The 22,521-nt window shown below is 38.5% G+C and overlaps 1 pseudogene; it reads left to right on the top strand.

The window, feature by feature from the left end:
- The first annotated feature begins 15,307 nt into the window (after nt 1–15,307).
- On the top strand, nt 15,308–20,184 carry LOC136794432 (UTP--glucose-1-phosphate uridylyltransferase pseudogene; annotated as a pseudogene).
- Nucleotides 20,185–22,521: the final 2,337 nt, after the last annotated feature.

The raw sequence follows: 22,521 nt of genomic DNA, 5'->3' as shown, positions 1-22,521 counted from the left end.
ATTATACAATAAAGGAGGTATTATTACTATTATCATTATTATTCTTCTCACTTTTAAGATGAGTGAGGATATTTAGGAAAAGAGAGGTTGAGTAATATGCCAATAAACACAGCTGGTACATGTGGATCCAGAATTTGATTTTGAACAACATAGCTACAGAGCCCACACCTTTATCCACTATTCAATGCTGTGGCGAGGACCAAAAATGCACACACCCACACATACACACTTGAAGCTCCCTCTACACTTATGCAATGTGACAAATCATTTTCACAGGGTTATCATAGCTAATCCTCACCTAATAATAATGATGATAGTCAGCAATTACAGAGTCTGACTTTGTTTCAGCCTCTGCTCTAGCACTTCACATTTATTCATTCACTGAATTCTTAAAACAACTCTATGAGATACATATTATTATTAGCCCCATGCCACATATGAGGAAACTGAGGCACAGAGACACTAAGTTTCTTGTCCAAGGTCACATAGCTAAAAGTAGTAGAGCCAGAATTTGAACCCATGAAGTTATACTAACCTGATGAAGCAGGTATTATTGTGCTTATTTTACAGCTGAGGAAACAAATTCAATAAGACTGGATGTGATTTGTTTAAAAAAGGTGGTGTTAATATATTGTTAGTTTTTAAAAGTTACAAAACATTGAATAAACTAGTATGTTATTTTGTAAATATGTATATGTGTGTATTCTTTATCTTTGGGTTAGGACCAAATAGCTGTTAAATGTATATGTGACTACACCCAAACATTTAATAGGTATCATCTTGAAACTTTTGCCTTTTTCCCACGTTTATGTCACTGCTCACATTGATATTCTACCAAATCCTTCAAGACCAGGATCAAAATGCTATTTCTTACAAAAGCTGAGCCTGACTGCGTGAGCTCTCTAGGATCCATCCCTAACCCCACCCAGTAAAAGTATTGTGTTGTGTCATGTGTATTAGAACACTTCTAGCAGCCTAATAGAAAAGTTATTTTTGAGAAGGGTGACAAATATTTTTCAAAACCCCCTCCCAGCCTTTCTTTATACCCACAGGACCTGGCAGGCACATGCAATGTTTGGGCCACAGAAGAGACCCAGGAGACTTTATTAATGGGTTATAGATTGCAGGTTGATTTGTAGGTAGCATTAAGCATAAAATTCAGTTAGTCAATCAGTCAGTGATTCAATAAGCAGTAAACTAATAAAGTTCCTGGCCTCATAAAGTTTATAGATATTGCAATGAAGAAAAACATATAAGAAAACAAACAAGTAAATATACCTCATGACTGATAATGATAAGAGCTAAGGGTGGAAATACAGTAAAGAGAATAGGGAGATGCAGGAGGCAAATGGGGAGGGGTTGCTTTTTTGTATACGGAGTCAGAGAGGACCTTTCTGGCAAGGAGAAGATTGATCAGAGATCTGAAAGAAGGACATGTGGATGAAATGTGTTCCTATCTGCAAAGCATTTTCATATCTGCAAGTCTACTGGAATAGACTTGGCCCACTGTGAGTGCAATATAAGGGCTGTCTCTCATGGGAAGAGCATTCAAAAAAGAGGGGTGTAAAGACCCCAAAGTAGGAGAGTTCCTAGCATCTTTAAGAAGCTGTAAGGAAAACAGCATGGCTGGAGCTGAGTGAGGGAGGATGAAGTAAGGAAAGTGATGAGCTCAGGGAGGTAATGGATTCAGGGAGTGAGGGAGCAGATTCTAGAGCCTAAAAGGCTGATTTTTATTCTGAGTAATACAGGAAGTCATTGGAGAGATCTAAGACAAACAGTTAATGATTTAACATATTTTTAAGGAATCAACCTTTTTGCTATATTGAGGTTGAAATGAGGGGTAGTCCATGGCAAAGACAAGGGCAGAAGCAGGAAAGTTAGGCAGCAATTACCATAAGTCTGGTGAGAGAAGAGGGAAGACTGGACCAGAGTGATGGTAGTCAGTTCTGAATATATTTGGAGAGATGAATTGAGCGGGTGCTACCTTATGAATGGTGTTTAAGAACCCTGAGACTACTATTAATTCACATAAGGAATAAGTATGGAGAGAAAATTAAAGAGGTTCAAGGACTAAGCCCTGGGACACTCCGGTGTTTAGAGATCAGAAAATGGGGTAGAAAAGAAACTGAGAGTAGTGGAGAGTCAATACAGAAAGATAAAAGTTTTTCTGTAAAGGAACTGAGGAAGCAGCTGAAAGGAGATGGGGAATCAAGAAAGGGTTGGGTTATTTAAGGTGTGAGAAATTATAGCATGTTTGTAAGCTTGTATTCTTTTTCTAAGGCTGCCATAACAAAGTACCACAGACTAAGAGGCTTAAACAACAGAAATTTATTTTCTTATAGTCCTAGAGGCTAGGTTTCTAAGGGGTCAGTAGGGTTTATTTACTCTGAGGCCTTTCTACTTGGTTTGAAGATGGCCATTTTCTCCTGTGTCTTCACATTGTCTTTCCTCTGTGCATGTCTGTGTCTTGATCTCCTCTTCTTAAAAGGACACCAATCACACTGGATTAGGGTACACCATAATGACCTCATTTTAACTTAATTACGTGTTTAGTGACCTTATCTCCAGTCACACTCTGAAATACTGGGGGTTCACATATGTATTTGGGGAGTACACAACTCAGTCCATAACCAGACTGATGAGAAAGATGCCAGGAATAATCACTGAAACAATGTTCTTAAATAGGCAAGGAGGGACAGAATATGGTGCACAAAGGGAGGAGCAGGCTGAAGACAGAACAAGGATGATTCATCGATAATAACAAGAGAGAAAACAGAGTATCTTGATACAGATATAGGTGGGTGGGTGCATGTGGTGGGGAGCATACAGAAATTCTCTTCTAATAGTCAGCAAGGTCATCATAAGAGCATGTGGTTGAGAAGGAGGTGTTGGAAGACTGAAAAGAGAACAGGTCTTTAGTGGTCATTCTGGACGGTGGGAGAGTGAATGGACACTAGGGAAATGTAGTAGGGCAGCTGGGCATCACCAAGAGCCCACTTGAGGTTAGCTAACCTGGATTATAAGTGAGACCAGTAGGCATGGATGTATTTGGCTCCCATGGTATTTTGCTGAATAAGTTCAGGCCTGGAGTATACAAAGAATTAGATTTAACCAGGTAAGGAGAGGGGTGAGTTGCTAGACAACTATGACAAATGTAGATTGGGGTAAGGGGTCTGTGGGTTAATAATGATGACAGACAATAGCATCTCTGCTGGTAGAAAGGTATATTAGTTTCTGAGGCTGCCATAACAAGATGCCACAAACTGGGTGGCTTTAACAACAGAAATACCTTGTTTCACAGAGGCCAAAAGTCTGAAATCAAGGTGGCTTTCTCAGGGATGTGAGGAAAGGATCTGTTCCAGGCCTTTCTCTTTAGCATGTAGATGGTTATCTTCAGGTTTACATGGCATTCTTCCTGTGGGCATCTGTCCCCAAATTTCCCCTTTTTATTAGGACATCTATCATACTGAATTAGAACCCACAGCAATGACCTCATTTTAAGTTTTTAGAACAACATGAAAACTAGCAGAAAAAAAAGTGTTCAGAACTATAGATATAAGGAAGTGAAGTAGGAGGGATGGAGACGTTGTATGGTCAAGACACATACCCTTGGGTGGGTGACCCACAAACAGGAGAATAATCACATTTGCAGGGGTTCTCCCCCAGTAGCAAGGGGTCTGAGTCTCACATTGGGCTCCCCAGTCAGGGGTTCCAGCACTGGGAAAATGAGCCCCCAGAATGTCTGGCTTTGGAGGCCAGAAGGGCTTTGAGTATGGGAGAGCCAGAGGGCTGTAGGAAACAGAGACTCCACTCTTAAAGAGCATGCACAAAACCACACAGGCTCTGAGTCCCACCACAAAGGTAGTCATTTGAAAATAACCTGGGTCAGACCCTCCTGTTAATCTTGGAGAATCTCCTGGAGAGGCAAAAAGCAACTGGATGTCCCCTGCGGACACAGATGCTAGAGACAGCCATTTTTTGGAACTTATTCTACCATAAGGACACTGGTGCTGGCAGGTGCCATTTTTGTGTCCTCTTTCTAGCTTATTAATACCAAGAGCTTACCATCCCACCAACAGGCTGGCACCAGCCGCAGCCCCACAGCCAGCTACCACAGAACCCACCCCTCCCATCAGCAGGACAGCACCATCCCCAGGACTTGGCTCCACCCACCAGTGCCCCCACAGGAATCGGCCCCACAACAACAGAAGAGCCCATAGAAATAAACACAAAGAATTAAGTAAAATGAGGAGACAGAGGAATATATTCCAAAAAAAGAATCAAAACAACACTCTGAAAACAAACTAAATGGACATAAGCAATCTACCTGATAAAGAGTTGAAAGTAATGATCATAAAGATGATTACCAAACTTGGGAGAAAAATGGATAAACATAGTGAGAATTTCAACAAGAGTTAGAAACTGTAAAGAAGAATCAAACAGCACTTGAAGAATACAATAATTTAAATTTAAAAATACACTAGAAGGAATCAACAGTAGATTAGATGATACAGTGTAACAAATCAACAAAATGGAAGACAGAGACATGGAAATCACCCAACCTTAATCAGAAAAACTAAAAAAGAATTTTCAACAGTGAGGATAACTTAAGAGACCTCTGGGACAACACCAAGCATACTAACATTTGCATTACAGTGAATAATAATAAAAGAGAGAGAAAGGGGCAGAGAAATTATTTAAAGAAATAATCACTGATTCTCCCAAACATTTCAAGAAGAGTTAACATCTATCCTCTCAAACTATTTCAAAATATTGAATAAGAATGAGTATTTCTGAGCTCTTTCTACAAAGTCAGCATCACCCTGATACCAAAATCAGACAAAGACACCAAATAAAAAGAAAGAAAATTACAGGACAATATTATTAATGAACATAAATGCAAATTCCTCAACAAAATATTAGCAAACCAAATTCAACGATACATTAAAAGAATCATAAACCATGCAGGATCAAGTAGGATTTATCTTAAGGATGAAAGGATAATTCAATATCCACAAATCAATCAATGTGACACATTAACAAGTAGAAGAATTTTTTAAAATGAGCCAAAAACTTAACAGACATCTCACCAAAGAGGAAATGCAGATGTCAAGCATACAAAAAGATGCTCCATATCATATGTCATCAGGGAAATGCAAATTAAAACAACAATAAGATACCACTATATACCTATTAGAATGGCCAAAATCTGGAGCACCAACAACACCAAATGCTGGTAAGGATGTGGAGCAACCAGAACTCTCATTCATTGATGGTGGGAATGTAAAATGGTACAACCACTTCAGAACATAGTTTGAAAGTTTCTTATAAAACTAAACATACTCTTACCTTACATATCAGCACTCGTGCTCCTTGTGTATTTACTCAGAGAAGTTGAAAACAAACATGTCTACACAAAAAAACTTGCATGTGGATGTTTATATCATCTTTACTCAAAATTGCCAAAACTTGATGGCAACCAAGATCTCCTTCAGTACGTGAAAGAATTAATAAACTGTGGTACTTCCAGACAGTGGAATATTATTTTACAATTTTAAAAATGTGCTATCAAACCATGAAAAGACATGGAGGAACCTTAAATACATACTACTAAGTGAAAGAGGCCAATCTGAAAAGGCTATGTACTCTATGATTCCAATATATGAAATTGTGGAAAAGACAAAACTAGGGAGACAGTCAAAAGATCAGTGGTTGCCAGAAGCTGGAGGTGGGGGCAGAGCACAGAGGAATTTTAGGGCAATGAAACGATACTATAATGATGGGTGTATATCATTATACATTTATCCAACCCCCTAGAATGTTATAACATTCTGATTATAATGATTGTAATGTGTCAGTGTAGGTTCATCAATTGCAACAAATGTACCACTCTGGTGGAGGATGTTGATAATGGGGGAGGCTATGCATGTGTAGGGGCAGAAGGTATATGGAAAACCTGTGTACCTTCCTCTTAATGTTGTTGTGAACCTAAAACTGCTCTAAAAATAGTCTTTTTTAAAGGGAGATCAATGGATTGCTGGTCTTAGTGAGGTTGGGGGATTTGGGGAGTTAAGGACTAAAAGGAAGCACCTGAAAAGATATGAAGGGAGGAAGCAGAGTGAAATGCTTGTAAAATTTTGCAGTATGTTGGGAACATTTGTACACAACTCAGTCAATAACTCACACCAGTGGGTATCTCTGATCAACACAGAATTTCTAGTTTTCTGTGTTCTGTTTTTCTCAAGTGGACCTCTGCATTGTCTGCTTCCCAACCAGACTGATTTTTAATAGATGAAGCCTCAGGAAAATTTCAACAGATATCCCTTGAGATTTCCTTCACTTCTAAGCAGAAAAGAGAAGTTTCTGTATGGTGACATGGAAAGGGTGAGATGTCAGATATGGCTAGCTGGCGAATGATACATTGAAAGAGCCTTTCCAGAAGCACCAGGAACTCAGAGACAACGATTCTTTCCATACACACATTTCCTGCTCTCTGTGCCAGACAGCCCACTAGCCTTGATGTAGTTGGTTCAGCAAATAGTCGCTGAGATCCTACTGTCTCATGCACTGTCCTAGGTGCTAGAAAGGTGAAGGTACTAAGCTAAGTAAGACATGCTCTCTGCCTAAAAGATTCACAAACTAAGAGGAAGCAAGAAGGACCAAGGTAAATTAACAAAAATTATAAAAAACATAGAGTAGGAAATTGGCATAACACTAACACAACATAGCATGAGGATGATGGGAAAACTGTAAGGATCGAAAGTTGTGTGAATGGGAATTAAGAAGGTCTTTGTGAATGGGTACTATTTGCAGCAGAACTTGATGAATAGAGAGATTTCAGTGGTCTGTGTGTCTGCACAAGTCAGGACAGAGAGGCTGAAATCCGTGGGACATGTTTGGAGATTGACAAGCAGTTTAATTTGCTTGGTGTCAGAAGAGCTGAGATGCATTTGCACAAAACCCAGGACGAAATTGGGAACATCTGATGGATTTTGAACAAGCAGGTACCATGGTCAGAATGTGATCACATGAAGGATATTCTGATAAAAGCACATAAGATGGATTGGAATAGAGAGCTGAAGGGGCAGAAAATTGTCCTCAGGATGGAGGCAAGAGTGGTTGAAGGGAATGGATGAGAGAGCACCGACTGCAGAATTTTGCAGAATTAGACTTGATCTGATATGAGTTGATCATGCATTGGCTGTGGGGGACAATAAATGAGGAGGAACTGGAGAAGATACCGAGGGTTTGAACCTGAGGACTTGGAGGACATAGAGATATTCACAGATATAGGAACACTAAAGGGAGAAGCTGGTTTCAATGGAAAGATGATTCCTCCTTGAACATGCTGAATTAAAGACGCTGGAGGATGTCCAAGTGAAGTCATCTAGCAATCAGCTGGAACGGTGGGAACAGAGATTAGGACAGTAGATAGGGGCAAGGAGGCAGAAATGTGGTTGTCTTTTTCACAGAGGAGTGGTTAATAAGGATACAGTGCAATAGTAGAACTTTGGTTAGAAAAAACTTATGGTGAAAGAGACGGACAAATTGGTGACAATAGAGAGAAGGTGTAATGAGGGGAAGCAAGTGAGGGAGGGGTACTCAACAACATTAACAGTGACATGCTGGAAGACATAGATATAAATAAGAAAGCAGAACAAAGTGTTGGATTTGCCAGGTAGTGTGACGGACAATGAGGAAATCTGGAGACTTCAAGAAAATAGACCATCATGAACCATCAACTGTTGTCTGTCTTGCTATGTTTCAAGAAGAGGCTATCAGCCTCTGGTTAAGAGCCTTGAATCTGTTTTCAGGTTGCGTGAGTTCAAATCCCTGCTCTTTTAAAGAGTTAAAAGCTCCTGGCCAAGCAAGTCAAGCTCTTTTCCTCATATAAGGAGGCCTTATATAAGGCAAGCTTTTATCTTTCTCAACTGTAAAACTACAGGGTTTGTCCAGTGACCTTAGGTAGAATAACATTGAACATGATAATGTTCATTGTACTGAATGGGCTGGACACTAGGATGTTCTACTTAATTCATTACACTGCATAGATTCAAAAATAATCTTAGGGAAGAACTATATAACACAAAGGGAGCCCATATGTATTTCTCATAGGTTAAACACACATTTCATTTAATGTGTGCCGTCCTCTCATCTCTCTACTTGCTTTTATTCCCAAACCAAGGACTTTTTTTAAAAAAAGAAAAGACAAAGAGCAGAGTACAGAGTACCAAGGCAAGAAATCCTAATTCACTGAAAAAAAAAAAAAAGATCACCTTTTAAAGAAGCTATAGGACTGCATGGGTACTATGGAAACAAGCACAGACTTGTGAAGATTGTAATAACATAACAACTACAAACAAACCTTTCAGAATACAACAAGGAGGTAAATGCATCTGTTCCTTCTCTTCAAATATGTGGAAAAGGGCAAATATGCTCCAATCATCAGCCAAACCTGGAGAATGTATACCTTAATAAATTAGATAAAGATGTTTGATGTTTCTCTTCTATAGTAAACTAAAGTGGTCATAAAATGCAAAATACTTTATCCAAAATGGACTACAATTTTACAGGCTTAAGCCAAGGAGGAGAATGGAGTCTGTTTCCTTCTCGGTCTTATTTAATTATTTTTAATGACTAAAAAGCTAGTGATAGTGCAGGCTGACTGGTATATTTATGGGGGGTGAGAGAAGGGATAAGAGTTCAGCCATTTGACTTTGTTTCTTAAGCAATTTTTACGTCATTTTTTTGTTGTTGCACACTGTGCACAATATCAAGGTTTATAAAATGCTGGTAGGGAACTGATCTCAAAGCAAGATATTCTGAAGTCAGGTTGGGAAAGAGGGCTGGCCTCTCACTACCCTCTCTGATCTGTACAACATGGGAAAGATGGACTTAACAGGTGCTGGGCTTTAGCCATGTTGGGGGGTATAAATTAGGGTTAGTAGGCCATCACAAATCATGCAGACTGTTGAATTATTAAGAAAGAAGAAAGCATTATAACAAGTTTCTCAATCTCAGAAATATTGACATTTAAGCCAGAGAAATGTTATCTTATGGAAAGGGGAAAGACGTTATCCCGTGTAGAGTAAGATGTTTAGCATCATCCTTGGCTTCTATACACTATTGTTTTCTAACCAAAGTTCTACTATCACACCATATTAACCATGTTAACCACTACTCTGTGAAAAACACAACCACATTTCTGCCTCCTTGCCCCTATCTACTGTGCTAATCTCTAATCCCACTGTTCCAACTGACTGATAGATGACTTCACTTGGACATCCTCCAGCATCTTTAATTCAGCATGTTCAAAGAGGAATCATCTTTCCATTGAAACCAGCTTCTCCCTTTAGTGTTCCTATATCTGTGAGTATCTCTATGTCCTCCAAGTCCTCAGGTTCAAACCTTCAGTATCTTCTCCAGTTCCTCCTCATTTATTGTCCCCCACAGTCAATGCATGATCAACTCATATCAGATCAAGTCTAATTCTGCAAAATTCTGCAGTCGATGCTCTCTCATCCATTCCCTTCAACCACTCTTGCCTCCATCTTGAGGACAATTTTCTGCCCCTTCAGCTCTCTATTCCAGTCCATCTTATGTGCTTTTATCAGAATATCCTTCATGTGATCACATTCTGACCATGGTACCTGCTTGTTCAAAATCCATCAGATGTTCCCAATTTCGTCCTGGGTTTTGTGCAAATGCATCTCAGCTCTTCTGACACCAAGCAAATTAAACTGCTTGTCAATCTCCAAATATGTCCCACAGATTTCAGCCTCTCAACCCTGACTTGTGAAGACACACAGACCATTGAAATTTCCCTATTCATCAACCTCTACTGCAAACAGTACCTCATTCACAAAGCCCTTCTTAATTCCCCCCATTCATGACAACCAAAATGCTTTAGACATCTAAACATGCTCCTGGCTAAGAATCACTGAAATATACAAATAAACTCACAGATGATCACTTGAAATTTTCCTTTTATCAAGATATTTTCCAAAAAAAAAAAAATTAATCACTTTTTTTTTTTACAAAGAAAGAGGTTTTTGTAAACTGTGAAAATCCAAATTTCTCAATATTTGCCATACTGGAGAAAGGCTTTCTGTGTTTAGTCACTAAGTGGAAGCAATAATCCTGGCAGATTTCCCATTCCCAATATCATCAAGAGATTCATGCAGATTGTTCCATAACAAAACCCAGACATTTTGTTAAGTTTCAAAATACCCTCCCTTAACATTGGATGTCTTTTATCAAAGGAACCCAAATTCTACATATGACTTGAACTGTGGGACAAGAGTTATGAAAGAAGGGTTATAAAGATAAATATTATTAATTTTACTTAAGTCTACAGAGTTGTTGCTGAAGAAATAAACTTGCACAATTCTTTCCAAAGAAGAGGACAAAGTCATGAAATAGATAATCGTTTTATATTTTTAGTTCTTCAGATGACAGCCTTAGATCTCTGCATGGGATAGGGATTTGCAGAAATTATGGATGACTGACACTTATTCCTTTTCTGTCTTATAATAACCATTCTTTGGATTCATTCACAAAACAAACAAACAAACAAAAACTAATCAAAAATAGAAACTAGGAGAATTTGAGAGGATTGGTTCAAGATGGCAAAGAAGGACGTGTGCTTCCTCCCCCTTGTGAGAGCACCGGAATCACAACTAACTGCTGAAGAATCATTGGCAGGAAGACACTGGAACTCACCAAAAAAGATATCCCACATCCAAAGACAAAGGAGAAGACACAATGAGATGGTAGGAGGGGCGCAATCACAATAAAATCAAATCCCACCCACCCTGCTGGGTGGGTGACTCACAAACTGGAGAACACTTATACCACAGAAGTCCACCCAGTGGAGTGAAGGTTCTAAGCCCCACGTCAGGCCTCCCAACCTGGGGGTCCCACAACAGGAGGAGGAAATCTTAGAGAATCAGACTTTGAAAGCTAGCAGATTGGACTGAAAGACTTCGACAGGACTGGGGTAAACAGAGACTCCACTCTTGGTGGGCACACACAAAGTAGGATGTGCATCAAGACCCAGAGGAAGGAGCAGTGACCCCAGGGGAGACTGAACCAAACTTACCTGCTAGAGTTAGAGGGTCTCCTGCAGAGATGGGGGTGGCTGTGGCTCACCTTGAGGACAAGGAAACTGGCAGCAGAAGTTCTAGGAAGTATTCCTTGGCGTGAGCCCTCCCAGAGTCTGCCATTAGCCCCACCAAAGAGCCAGGTAGACTCCAGTGTTGGGTTGCCTCAGGCCAAACAACCAAGAGGGACGGAACCCAGGCCCACCCATCAGCAGACAAGCAGATTAAAGTTTTACTGAGCTCTGCACACACCAGTCCCTCCCATCATAAAACTTGCACAACCAAATTAGATAGCTTCATCCATCAGAGGGCAGACAGCAGAAGCAAGAAGAACTACAATTCTGCAGCCTGTGGAACAAAAACCACATTCACAGAAAAATAGACAAGATGAAAAGGCAGACAGCTATGTATCAGATGAAGGAACAAGATACAACACTAGAAAAACAACTAAATGAAGTGGAGATAGGAAAGCTTCCAGAAAAAGAATTCAGAATAATGATAATGAAGATGATCCGGGACCTTGTAAAAATAATGGGACAAAGATCAAGAAGATGCAAGAAATGTTTAACAAAGACCTAGAGAATTAAAGAACAAACGCCTAGAAGACTTAAAGAACAAACAAACAGAGATGAACAATACAATAACAGAAATGAAAAATATACTAGAAGGAATCAATAGCAGAATAACTGAAGCAGAAGGACAGATAATTGACCTAGAAAACAGAATGGTGGAATTCACTGCCATGAAACAGAATAAAGAAAAAAGAACGAAAAGAAATGAAGACAGCCAAAGAGACCTCTGGGACAACATTAAATGTAACAACATTCGCATTATACGGGTCCCAGAAGGAGAAGAAAGAGAGAAAGACCTGAGAAAATATATGAAGAGATTATAGTGGAAAACTTCTCTAACATGGGAAAGGAAATAGCCACCCAAGTCCAGGAAACACAGAGAGTCCCAGGCAGCATAAACCCAAGGAGGAACACACCAAGGCACACAGTAATCAAATTGGCAAAAAATAAACACAAAGAAAAATTATTGAAAGCAACAAGGGAAAAATGAAAAATAACATAAAAGGGAACTCCCATAAGGTTAACAGCTGATTTCTCAGTGGAAACTCTACAAGACAGAAGGGAGTGGCATGATATATTTACAGTGATGAAAGGGAAAAACGTACAACCAAGATTACTCTACCCGGGCAAGGATCTCATTCAGATTCAATGGAGAAGTCAAAAGCTTTACAGACAAGCAAAAGCTAACAGAATTCAGCACCACCATGCCAGCTCAACAACAAATGCTAAAGGAACTTCTCTAAGTGGGAAAAACAGAGAAGAAAAGGACCTACAAAAACAAACCCATAACAATTAAGAAAATGGTAATAGGAACATACTTATAGATAATCACCTTAAACGTGAAAGGATTAAATGCTCCAACCAAAAGACACAGGCTTGCTGAATGGATATAAAAACAAAATCCATACATATGTTGTCTACAAGAGACCCACTTCAGACCTAGGGACACAAAAAGACTGAAAGTGAGGGGATGGAAAAAGATATCCCATGTAAATGGAAATCAAAAGAAAGCTGGAGTAGCAATACTCATATCAGATAAAATAGACTTTAAAATAAAGAATGTTTAAGAGACAAGGAAGGACACTACATAATGATCAAGGGATCAATCCAAGAAGAAGATACAACAATTATAAATATATATGCACCCAACACAGGAGCACCTCAATACATAAAGCAACTGGTAAAAGCTACAAAAGAGGAAATCAACAGTAACACAGTAATAGTGGGGGACTTTAACACCTCATTTACACCAATGGAAAGATCATCCAAACAGGAAATTAATAAGGAAACACAAGCTTTAAATGACACACTAGACCAGATAGATTTAATTGATATTTATAGGACATTCCATCCAAAAACAACAGATTACACTTTCTTCTCAAGTGCACATAGAACATTCTCCAGAATAGATCACATCTTGGGTCAAAAATCAAGCCTCAGTAAATTTAAGAAAATGAAATCATATCAAGCATCTTTTCTGACCACAATGCTATGATATTAGAAATCAATTACAGGGGCAAAAAACGTAAAAAATACAAACACATGGAGGCTAAAAAATACTTTACTAAATAATCAAGAGATCACTGAAGAAATCAAGAGGAAATCAAAACATACATAGAGACAAATTACAATGATAACACAATGATCCAAAACCTATGGGATGAAGCAAAAGCAGTTCTAAGAGGGAAGTTTATAGCAATAGAAGCCTACCGCAAGAAACAAGAAAAATCCCAAATAAACAATCTAACCTTACACCTAAAGGAACTAGAGAAAGAAGAACAAACAAAACCCAGAGTTAGGAGAAGGAAAGAATGCATAAAGATCAGAGCAGAAATAAATGAAATAGAAACAAAGAAAACAATAGCAAAGATCAATAAAACTAAAAGCTGGTTCTTTGAAAAGGTAAAAAATATTGATAAACCATTAGCCAGACTCATCAAGAAAAAGAGGGAGAGGACACAAATCAAAAAATTAGAAATGAAAAAGGAGAAGTTACAACAGAACTGCAGAAATACAAAGCACCATAAGAGACTACTACAAGCAACTCTATGCCAATAAAATGGACAACCACGAAGAAATGGACAAATTCTTAGAAAGGTATAATAACCTTCCAAAACTGAACCAGGAAGAAATAGAAAATATGAACAGACCAATCACAAGTAAGGAAGTTGAAACTGTGATTTAAAATCTTCCAACAAACAAAAGTCCAGGACCAGATGGCTTCACAGGTGAATTCTTTCAAACATTTAGAGAAGAGCTAATACCCATCCTTCTCAAATGCTTCCAAAAACATTGCAGAGGAAGGAACACTCCCAGACAAAGATACTCCAAAAAAAAAAAGAAAGAAAGAAAAGAAAGAAAATTACAGACCAACATCACGGATGAATATAGATGCAAAAATCGTCATCAAAATACTAGCAAACACAATCCAACAACACAAGGATCATACTCTACGATCATGTGGGATTTATCCCAGGGATGCAAGGATTCTTCAATATATGCATATCAATCAATGTGATATACCATATTAACAAATTGAAGAATTAAAACCATATGATCATCTCAATAGATGCAGAAAAAACTTTTGACAAAATTCAACACCCACTTATGATAAAAACTCTCCAGAAAGTGGGCATAGCGGGGACCTACCTCAACATAATAAAGGCCATATATGACAAACTCACAGCAAACAGCATTCTCAATGGTGAAAAACTGAAAGCACTTCCTCTAAGATCAGGAACAAGACAAGGATGTCCACTCTCACGACTATTATTCAACATAGTTTTGGAAGTCCTAGCCACAGCAATCAGAGAAGAAAAAGAAATAAAAGGAATTCAAATTGGAAAAGAAGTAAAACTGTCACTGTTTGCACTATACATAGAGAATCCTAAAGATGCCACCAGAAAATTACTAGAGCTAATCAATGAATTAGGCAAAGTTGCAGGATACAAAATTAATGCACAGAAATCTCTTGCATTCCTATACACTAATGATGAAAAACCTGAAAGAAAAATTAAGGAAACACTCCCATTTACCATTGCAATAAAAAGAATAATATACCTAAGAATAAACCTACCTAGGGAGACAAAAGACCTGTATACAGAAAACTACAAGACATTGATGAAAGAAATTAAAGATGATACAAACAGATGGAGAGATATACCATGTTCTTGGATTGGAAGAATCAATATTGTGAAAATGACCATGCTACCCAAAGCAATCTACAGATTCAATGAAATCCCTATCAAATTACCAATGGCATTTTTTTACAGAACTAGAACAAAAATTTTAAAAATTTGTATGGAGATACAAAAGACCCCATATAGCAAAAACAGTCTTGAGGGGAAAAAAACAGAGATGGAGGAAGGAATCAGACTCTCTGACTTCACATTATACTACAAAGCTACAGTAATCAAGACAGTATGGTACTGGCACAAAAACAGAAATATAGATCGATGGAACAGGATAGAAAGCCCAGAGATATGGTCAACTTATCTATGATGAAGGAGGCAAGGATATACAATGGAGAAAAGACAGTCTCTTCAACAAGTGGTACTGGGAAAACTGGACAGCTATATGTAAAAGGATGAAATTACAACACTCCCTAACACCATATGCAAAAATAAACTCAAAATGGATCAAAGACCTAAATGTAAGACTGTCCGGTCTATAAAACTATAAACTATAAAACTCTTAGAGGAAAACATAGGAAAAGCACTCTTTGACATAAATCAAAGAAAAATCTTTTTTGATCCACCTCCTAGAGTAATGGAAATAAAAACAAAAATAAACAAATGAAACTTAAACGCTTTTGCACAGCAAAGGAAATTACAAATAAGATGAAAAGACATCCCTCAGAATGGGAGAAAATATTTGCAAATGTATCAACAGGCAAAGGATAGATCTCCAAAATATATAGACAGCTCATGCAGCTCAATATTTTAAAAACGAACATCCCAAACGAAAAATCCAAATTTGCACAACAGTTGGTGCATAGAAAATTCTGACTCTGAAAAGAGGAAACCACCCAAACTGGAAAAACTAGAAGATTCAACTCAGACTATTTCTTCTCAAGGTGGTCAGCTTTGGCAAGTTGTGCTAGTACCATTATTAATCCTTTGACTACAGCTATATCCAAACTCAGATGCATCATGTCACTTTGGCCATAATTTTGGCCAAAACCATCAGTAGCTGTCTTTCTTTACAATGAAATGATTTTGTGCACTTAAAAGAGTTTATTGGGCTTCCCTGGTGGCGCAGCGGTTGAGAGTCCGCCTGCCGATGCGGGGGACACGGGTTCGTGCCCCGGTCCGGGAAGATCCCACATGCCGCGGAGCAACTAAGCCCGTGAGCCATGGCCGCTGGGCCTGTGCGTCCGGAGCCTGTGCTCCGCAACGGGAGAGGCCGCAACGGTGAGAGGCCCGCATACCGGAAAAAAAAAAAAAAAAAAAAAAAAAGAGTTTATTATTCAGATTTCTTCTCCTTAGAAACAGACCAGCTGATTGGAGAAAATCTTCTGCTGATAAGAATGAAATGCATCCCAAGCTAAAAAGGAGAAAACTGTGGTCTTCACCATATGACATTGTTCAAACTTGATTTTTATTTCCTGGTACAAAGATTTCGTATATGCTTTTTTTTTCACAGAATGTTAGGATTTTATTCAGGTTTTTAAAATTTGGATAAATAATGGTAACATTGAAAACTCTAACATGGTGACGTTTATTGGCTATTTTTCTGCTTTATTCTTGATTATCATATAACTAATGAGATTCAAATAACTAGTGGTATTTCCACTATAATTTTCATCTTTTTTTGCAGGGTGGGGGAGGGTGCACCACATGGCTTGCAGGATCTTAGTTCCCTGACCAAGGATTGAACCCTCACCCTCGGCAGTGAAAGTGCAGAGTCCTAATGATACCGAAATCTCGGCCTCTGTGCACCAATGCCGGAACGAATCTCGGAGACAGAGTTTTGGGTGAAGAAAAAAGAATAGCTTTATTGCTTTGCCAGGCAAAGGGGACACAGCGGGCTCCTGCCCTCGAAAACTATGTGTCCCTTAATGTTTTTTATTGAAGTAGAGTTGATTTACAATGTTGTGTTAGTTTCAGGTGTACAACACAGTGATTCATTATATACATATATTCTTTTTCAGACTCTTTAAGAACTTTTTTAAAAAAATCAAATCTTAATATGTAGCAGGCTCACTGATGAACCTGAAAATAAAGGAACCAAAACTGGCAAAGATGCCTTATGTTGTGGAGTGAATTCACAGATCATGCCCTTAAGGTTTTTTTCCAGAGGTTTTTGGAAATGCCTTATGATTACAACAGAACTTCACTCTTGCTATCTTTTTATACCCTGTCCCCATCTGGCTAGATGTCCCACAGCTTTCAAAGCATCCTGATAATTTTTTAAATATAATACTACATATTTTTATTGGGATCTTTCAGTGTACTAGGATTTATTTAGAGCTCTTGGGTTTTCATTGTTTTGGTTGGGACTTTACTTTTATGAGGTGTTAGGGCAGAGGAGGGGGTGTGTTTTATTTTTATTTTGTTTTTATTTTTATTGCCACACACTCTTCTAACCCTTCCCCTTGTGTTGACTCCTCTGAAAAGATGATAATCTCACTTCCTACATCGTAAGAGAAATTCTTAACAGGTCAAGAAGCATAATCAGGTTTAGACAGTTATTTTAGCCTTCCTTTTCCATCCCACTGACATTAAACCCAAGATGTGTCAAAATGTGATCTGTTCCATGCGTTCTTTTCAAATATCTTTGAAATAGGCACATGGTTTCAGTTTTGTGCGGAAATAGTCTGTTCCAAAGAATTGCAGTTTTCTGATTCTCCTTAATTATTAGCATTGTATTTCTAGAAAGTACACCAAAGAAAGCTTAAATATTCAACCTTAAATAACTAAATTTAACCTTAAAGTAGATGACCTGAATCATATGTAAGAGATATTAAAATCTTCCTCCCAAGACCCATGGAAGAAGAAAGGGACAAGGACTAAATACAATAAAAAATATTTTCAAAACCATTTGCTTCCAGATCCAAATTAGGAATCTATTTTCTTTTCTGACTTTGAATGGAGAAAAGGACCAATTTAATTGTGTAATCTCCTACCATACCCTTGTGGTTGGATCTGAACCAGTATGACACATAAGAGGTCTCAAAGGAGAGCAGAACAGTTATGCTGTTCTGCTGTTAGTTCATACAAGTGACATCAGGAATTATGTCAAACCACATATGGCTTGATAGTCTTTTTCCTTGAACTAGAAAGATTGCACTGACAAGAGTAAAAAGACAATACAATCTTCTTTCACTTTTTGGCAAACTTCAGGCTAGAAGTTTTATTTGCCATGTATCAGCTTTAATCCTCTTCCAAAGGTGAAACGAGGGGTCTTGGGGAGAATTTTGATTCTCTGCTCTTCCTCTCTAGTAAAATTACTCCTTTGTTGTAATTTTTTTCAGAACTGATAAATTCTATAAAAATTTTTTTAAAATCATTATGACCAAGTAGTTTCCTCTTTCCCTTGTTTCTCATAATCTTCAAAGTAGAAAGAAATTCCGTAAGTAGAGCCAGAATTGCTATTCCTAAACAAGTCATCCCATGAACCCAAGTTACAATCTTAGTCTTGTCCCTAAGGAGATGCCTGATCTTAAGCAAGCTATCACCTGTAACATAGGAAAAAATAACCTTTTTCCCAAAAAATGTTGTTGGAAGGTTAAATGATAGGAAAATCTCAGTGAATGCTGGTTTCCTACCTGCCTGTCAGCTTTCAATCAATAATCTTTAGTTACATTGGCTTGATTCATCTATGAATCACAAACTATTTTTCATCTAAAGAATAGTCAAATCCAGCAATTCCACTTCTGGATATATATCCAGAAAAAATTCAAACACTAATTCGAAAAGATACATGCACATCAATGTTCATAGCAGTACTTTTTACAATAGACGTGATATGGAAACAACCCAAGTGTCTATCAACAGACAAACGGATAAAGAAGATGTGGTAAATATATATGATGGAATATTACTCAGCCATTAAAAAGAATGAAATTCTGCCATTTGCAGCAATGTGGATGAACCTAGAGAATATTATGCTTAGTGAAATAAATCAGACAGAGAAAGACCAATACTGTAGGATATCACTTATATGTGGAATCTAAAAAATAGTACAAATGAAGGTATATAGCAAAACAATACTACAGAAGTAGAATCACTGTCATGTGAAAATCTACACTTTTAATCAAACCAGGTTCCTGAGGATTAATAAAGAATCTTTACTACCTGTAGCAAAGAATGTATCATTCTCAGGGAAAAATACAGAAGCCTGGTACCCTCCGGGTTATGGAGACATTTATGCCAGTTTCTACAACTCTGGTTTGCTCTATACCTTTATAGGAGAAGGCAAAGAGTATATTTTTGAGTCCAACATAGATAATCTGGGTGCCACAGTGGATCTTTATATTCTTTTTTTTTGCGGTATGCGGGCCTCTCACTGTTTGTGGCCTCTCCCGTTGTGGACCACAGGCTACGGACGCACAGGCTCAGCGGCCATGGCTCACGGACCCAGCCGCTCTGTGGCATGTGGGATCTTCCCGGACCGGGTCACGAACCTGTGTCTCCTGCATCGGCAGGCGGACTCTCAACCACTGTGCCACCAGGGAAGCCCGATTTTTATACTCTTAATCATCTAACGAAACCACCCAATGGAAAACCTTGTGAATTTGTCATGGAAGTCACAAATAAAACACGTGCAGGTGTAAAGGGTGGGATACTCACTCAGTATGAAGGCAAATTAAGACTGGTGGAAATTGCTCAAGTGCCAAAAGCACATGTTGATGAGTTCAAATCTCTATCAAAATTCAAAATATTTAATACAAACAACCTATGGATCTCTCTTACAGCAGTTAAAAGACTGCAGGAGCAGAATGCTATTGACATGGAAATCATTGTAAATCCAAAGACTTTGGATGGAGGCCTGAATGTCATTCAGTTGGAAACTGCAGTAGGGGCTGCCCTAAAAGCTTTGAGAACTCTCTAGGTATTAATGTTCCTAGGAGCCGTTTTCTGCCTGTCAAAACCACATCAGATCTCTTGCTTGTGATGTCCAACATTTATAGTCTTAATGCAGGATCTCTGACAATGAGTGAAAAGCCTGAATTTCCTACAGTGCCCTTGGTTAAATTAGGCGGTCCTTTTACGAAGGTTCAGGATTATCTAAGGAGATTTGAAAGCATACCAGATATGCTTGAATTGGATCACTCAGAGTTTCAGGAGATGTAACATTTGGCAAGAATGTTTCATTACAGGGAACGGTTATCATCATCACAAATCATAGTGACCGAATTGGCATCCCACCTGGAACAGTATTAGAGAACAAGATTGTATCTGGGAACCTTCGTATCTTGGACCACTGAATGAAAAATATTGTGCACACTTTATACTAACTATGGGTTAAACAGTTTCTTACAATGAAATGTTCTCTAGGATTATAAAATGGGCAGGTACTTTATTATGTTACTGTACCCTGCAGTGTTAATTTTTAAGTTGAGTTTTCTGCAGTATGCTTTTAGTCTATGAAAAGCACAGGTGGAAGCAATACTTTTCTTTTTGAAGAAGGTCCTGAAAGTTAAATTCATGTTAAAGTACAATATTGTTTAAGATTAAAACTGGGGTAGCTCTGCTGGAAAATCTTTTAACAGAGGCCTCAATCATGGTCACTTTGAACTGCTTGTGATTTTAAAAATAAAGCTGTGAAGCAATACACGTGTGAAAAAAATCAAAAGTATTCACAAAAATATCTCCATCAATAGTTCTTTTTTCCTTGAATTTTTGAATTTTATTTTATTTACTTTTTATACAGCTGGTTCTTATTAGTTACCTATTTTATACATATTAGTGTATATATGTCAATCTCCCAATTCATCCCCCAACCACCACTGCCCAACCAGCTCCTGCTTTCCCCCTTGCTGTCCATACATTTGTCCTCTACATCTGTGTCTCTATTTCTGCCTTGCAAACCGTTTCATCTGTAACATTTTTCTAGATTCCACATATATGCGTTAATATGCGATGTTTGTTTTTCACTTTCTGACTTACTTCACTCCGTGTGACAGTCTCCAGATCCATCCACGTCCCTACAGATGACTCAATTTTGTTCCCATTTATGGCTGAGTAATATTCCATTGTACATATGTACCATAATTTCTTGATCCATTTGTCTGTTGATGGGAGTTTAGGTTGCTTCCATGACCTGGCTATTGTAAATAGTGATACAATGAACATTGGGATGCATGTGTCATTTTGAATTATGGTTTTCTCTGGGTATATGCCTAGTAGTGGGATTGCTGGGTCATATGGTAATTCTATTATTAGCTTTTTAAAAACCTCCATACTGTTCTCCATAGTGGCTGTATCAATTTACATTCCCACGAATAGTGCAAGAGGGTTCCCTTTTCTCCACACCCTCTCCAGCATTTGTTGTTTGCAGATTTTCTAATGATGTCCATTCTAACTGGTGTGAGGTGATAACTCATTGTAGTTGTTTGTTTCTTTTGCGGTATGCGGACCTCACTGTTGTGGTCTCTCCCGTTGTGGAGCACAGGCTCCAGACATGCAGGCTCAGCAGCCATGGCTCACGGGCCTAGCCACTCCATGGCATGTGGGATCTTCCCAGACCAGGGCACGAACCCGTGTCCCCTGCATTGGCAGGCGGACTCTCAACCACTGTGCCACCAGGGAAGCCCCCTCATTGTAGTTTTGATTTGCATTTCTCTAATAATTAGTGATGTTGAGCAGCTTTTCATGTGCTTCTTGGCCATCTATATGTCTTCTTTGGAGAAATGTCAGTCTAAGTCTTCTGCCCATTTTTTGATTGGGATGTTCGTTTTTTTGTTTGTTTGTTTGTTTGTTTTTGTGGCCTCTCCCATTGAGGAGCACAGGCTCCGGACGCGCAGTCTCAGCGGCCATGGCTCACGGGCCCAGCCGCTCCACGGCATGTGGGATCCTCCCGGACCGGGGCACGAACCCACGTCCCTGCGCCACCAGGGAAGCCCAGGATGTTCGTTTTTTAAATATTGAACTGCATGAGCTGTCTATATATTTTGGAGATATATCCTTTGTCTGTTGATATGTTTGCAAATATTTTCTCCCATTCTGAGGGTTGTCTTTTCGTTTTATTTGTAATTTAGTTTGCTGTGCAAAAGTGTTTAAGTTTCATTTGTTTATTTTTGTTTTTATTTCCATTACTCTAGGAGGTGGATCAAAAAGGAACTTGCTGTGATTTATGTCAAAGAGTGTTTTTCCTATGTTTTCCTCTAAGAGTTTTATAGTCTGGTCTTACATTTAGGTCTTTAATCTATTTTAAGTTTATTTTTGTGTATGGTGTTAGAGAGTGTTGTAATTTCATCCTTTTATATGTAGCTGTCCAGTTTTCCCAGCACCACTTGTTGAAGAGACTGTCTTTTCTCCATTGTATATCCTTGCCTCCTTCGTCATAGATAAGTTGACCATAGGTGTGTGGGTTTATCTCTGGGCTTTCTATCCTGTTCCATCGATCCATATTTCTGTTTTTGTGCCAGTACCATACTGTCTTGATTACTGTAGCTTTGTAGTATAATGTGAAGTCAGAGAGTCTGATTCCTCCATCTATGTTTTTTTCCCTCAAGACTGTTTTTGCTATATGGGGTCTTTTGTGTCTCCATACAAATTTTAAAATTTTTTGTTCTAGTTCTGTAAAAAATGCCATTGGTAATTTGATAGGGATTTCATTGAATCTGTAGATTGCTTTGGGTAGCATGGTCATTTTCACAATATTGATTCTCCCAATCCAAG

This window comes from Kogia breviceps, chromosome 6, assembly GCF_026419965.1.
Source record: "Kogia breviceps isolate mKogBre1 chromosome 6, mKogBre1 haplotype 1, whole genome shotgun sequence".
Classification (NCBI taxonomy): domain Eukaryota; kingdom Metazoa; phylum Chordata; class Mammalia; order Artiodactyla; family Physeteridae; genus Kogia; species Kogia breviceps.
Note: the sequence above shows the minus strand (reverse complement) of the source record. Positions and strands in the feature narration are given on the sequence as shown.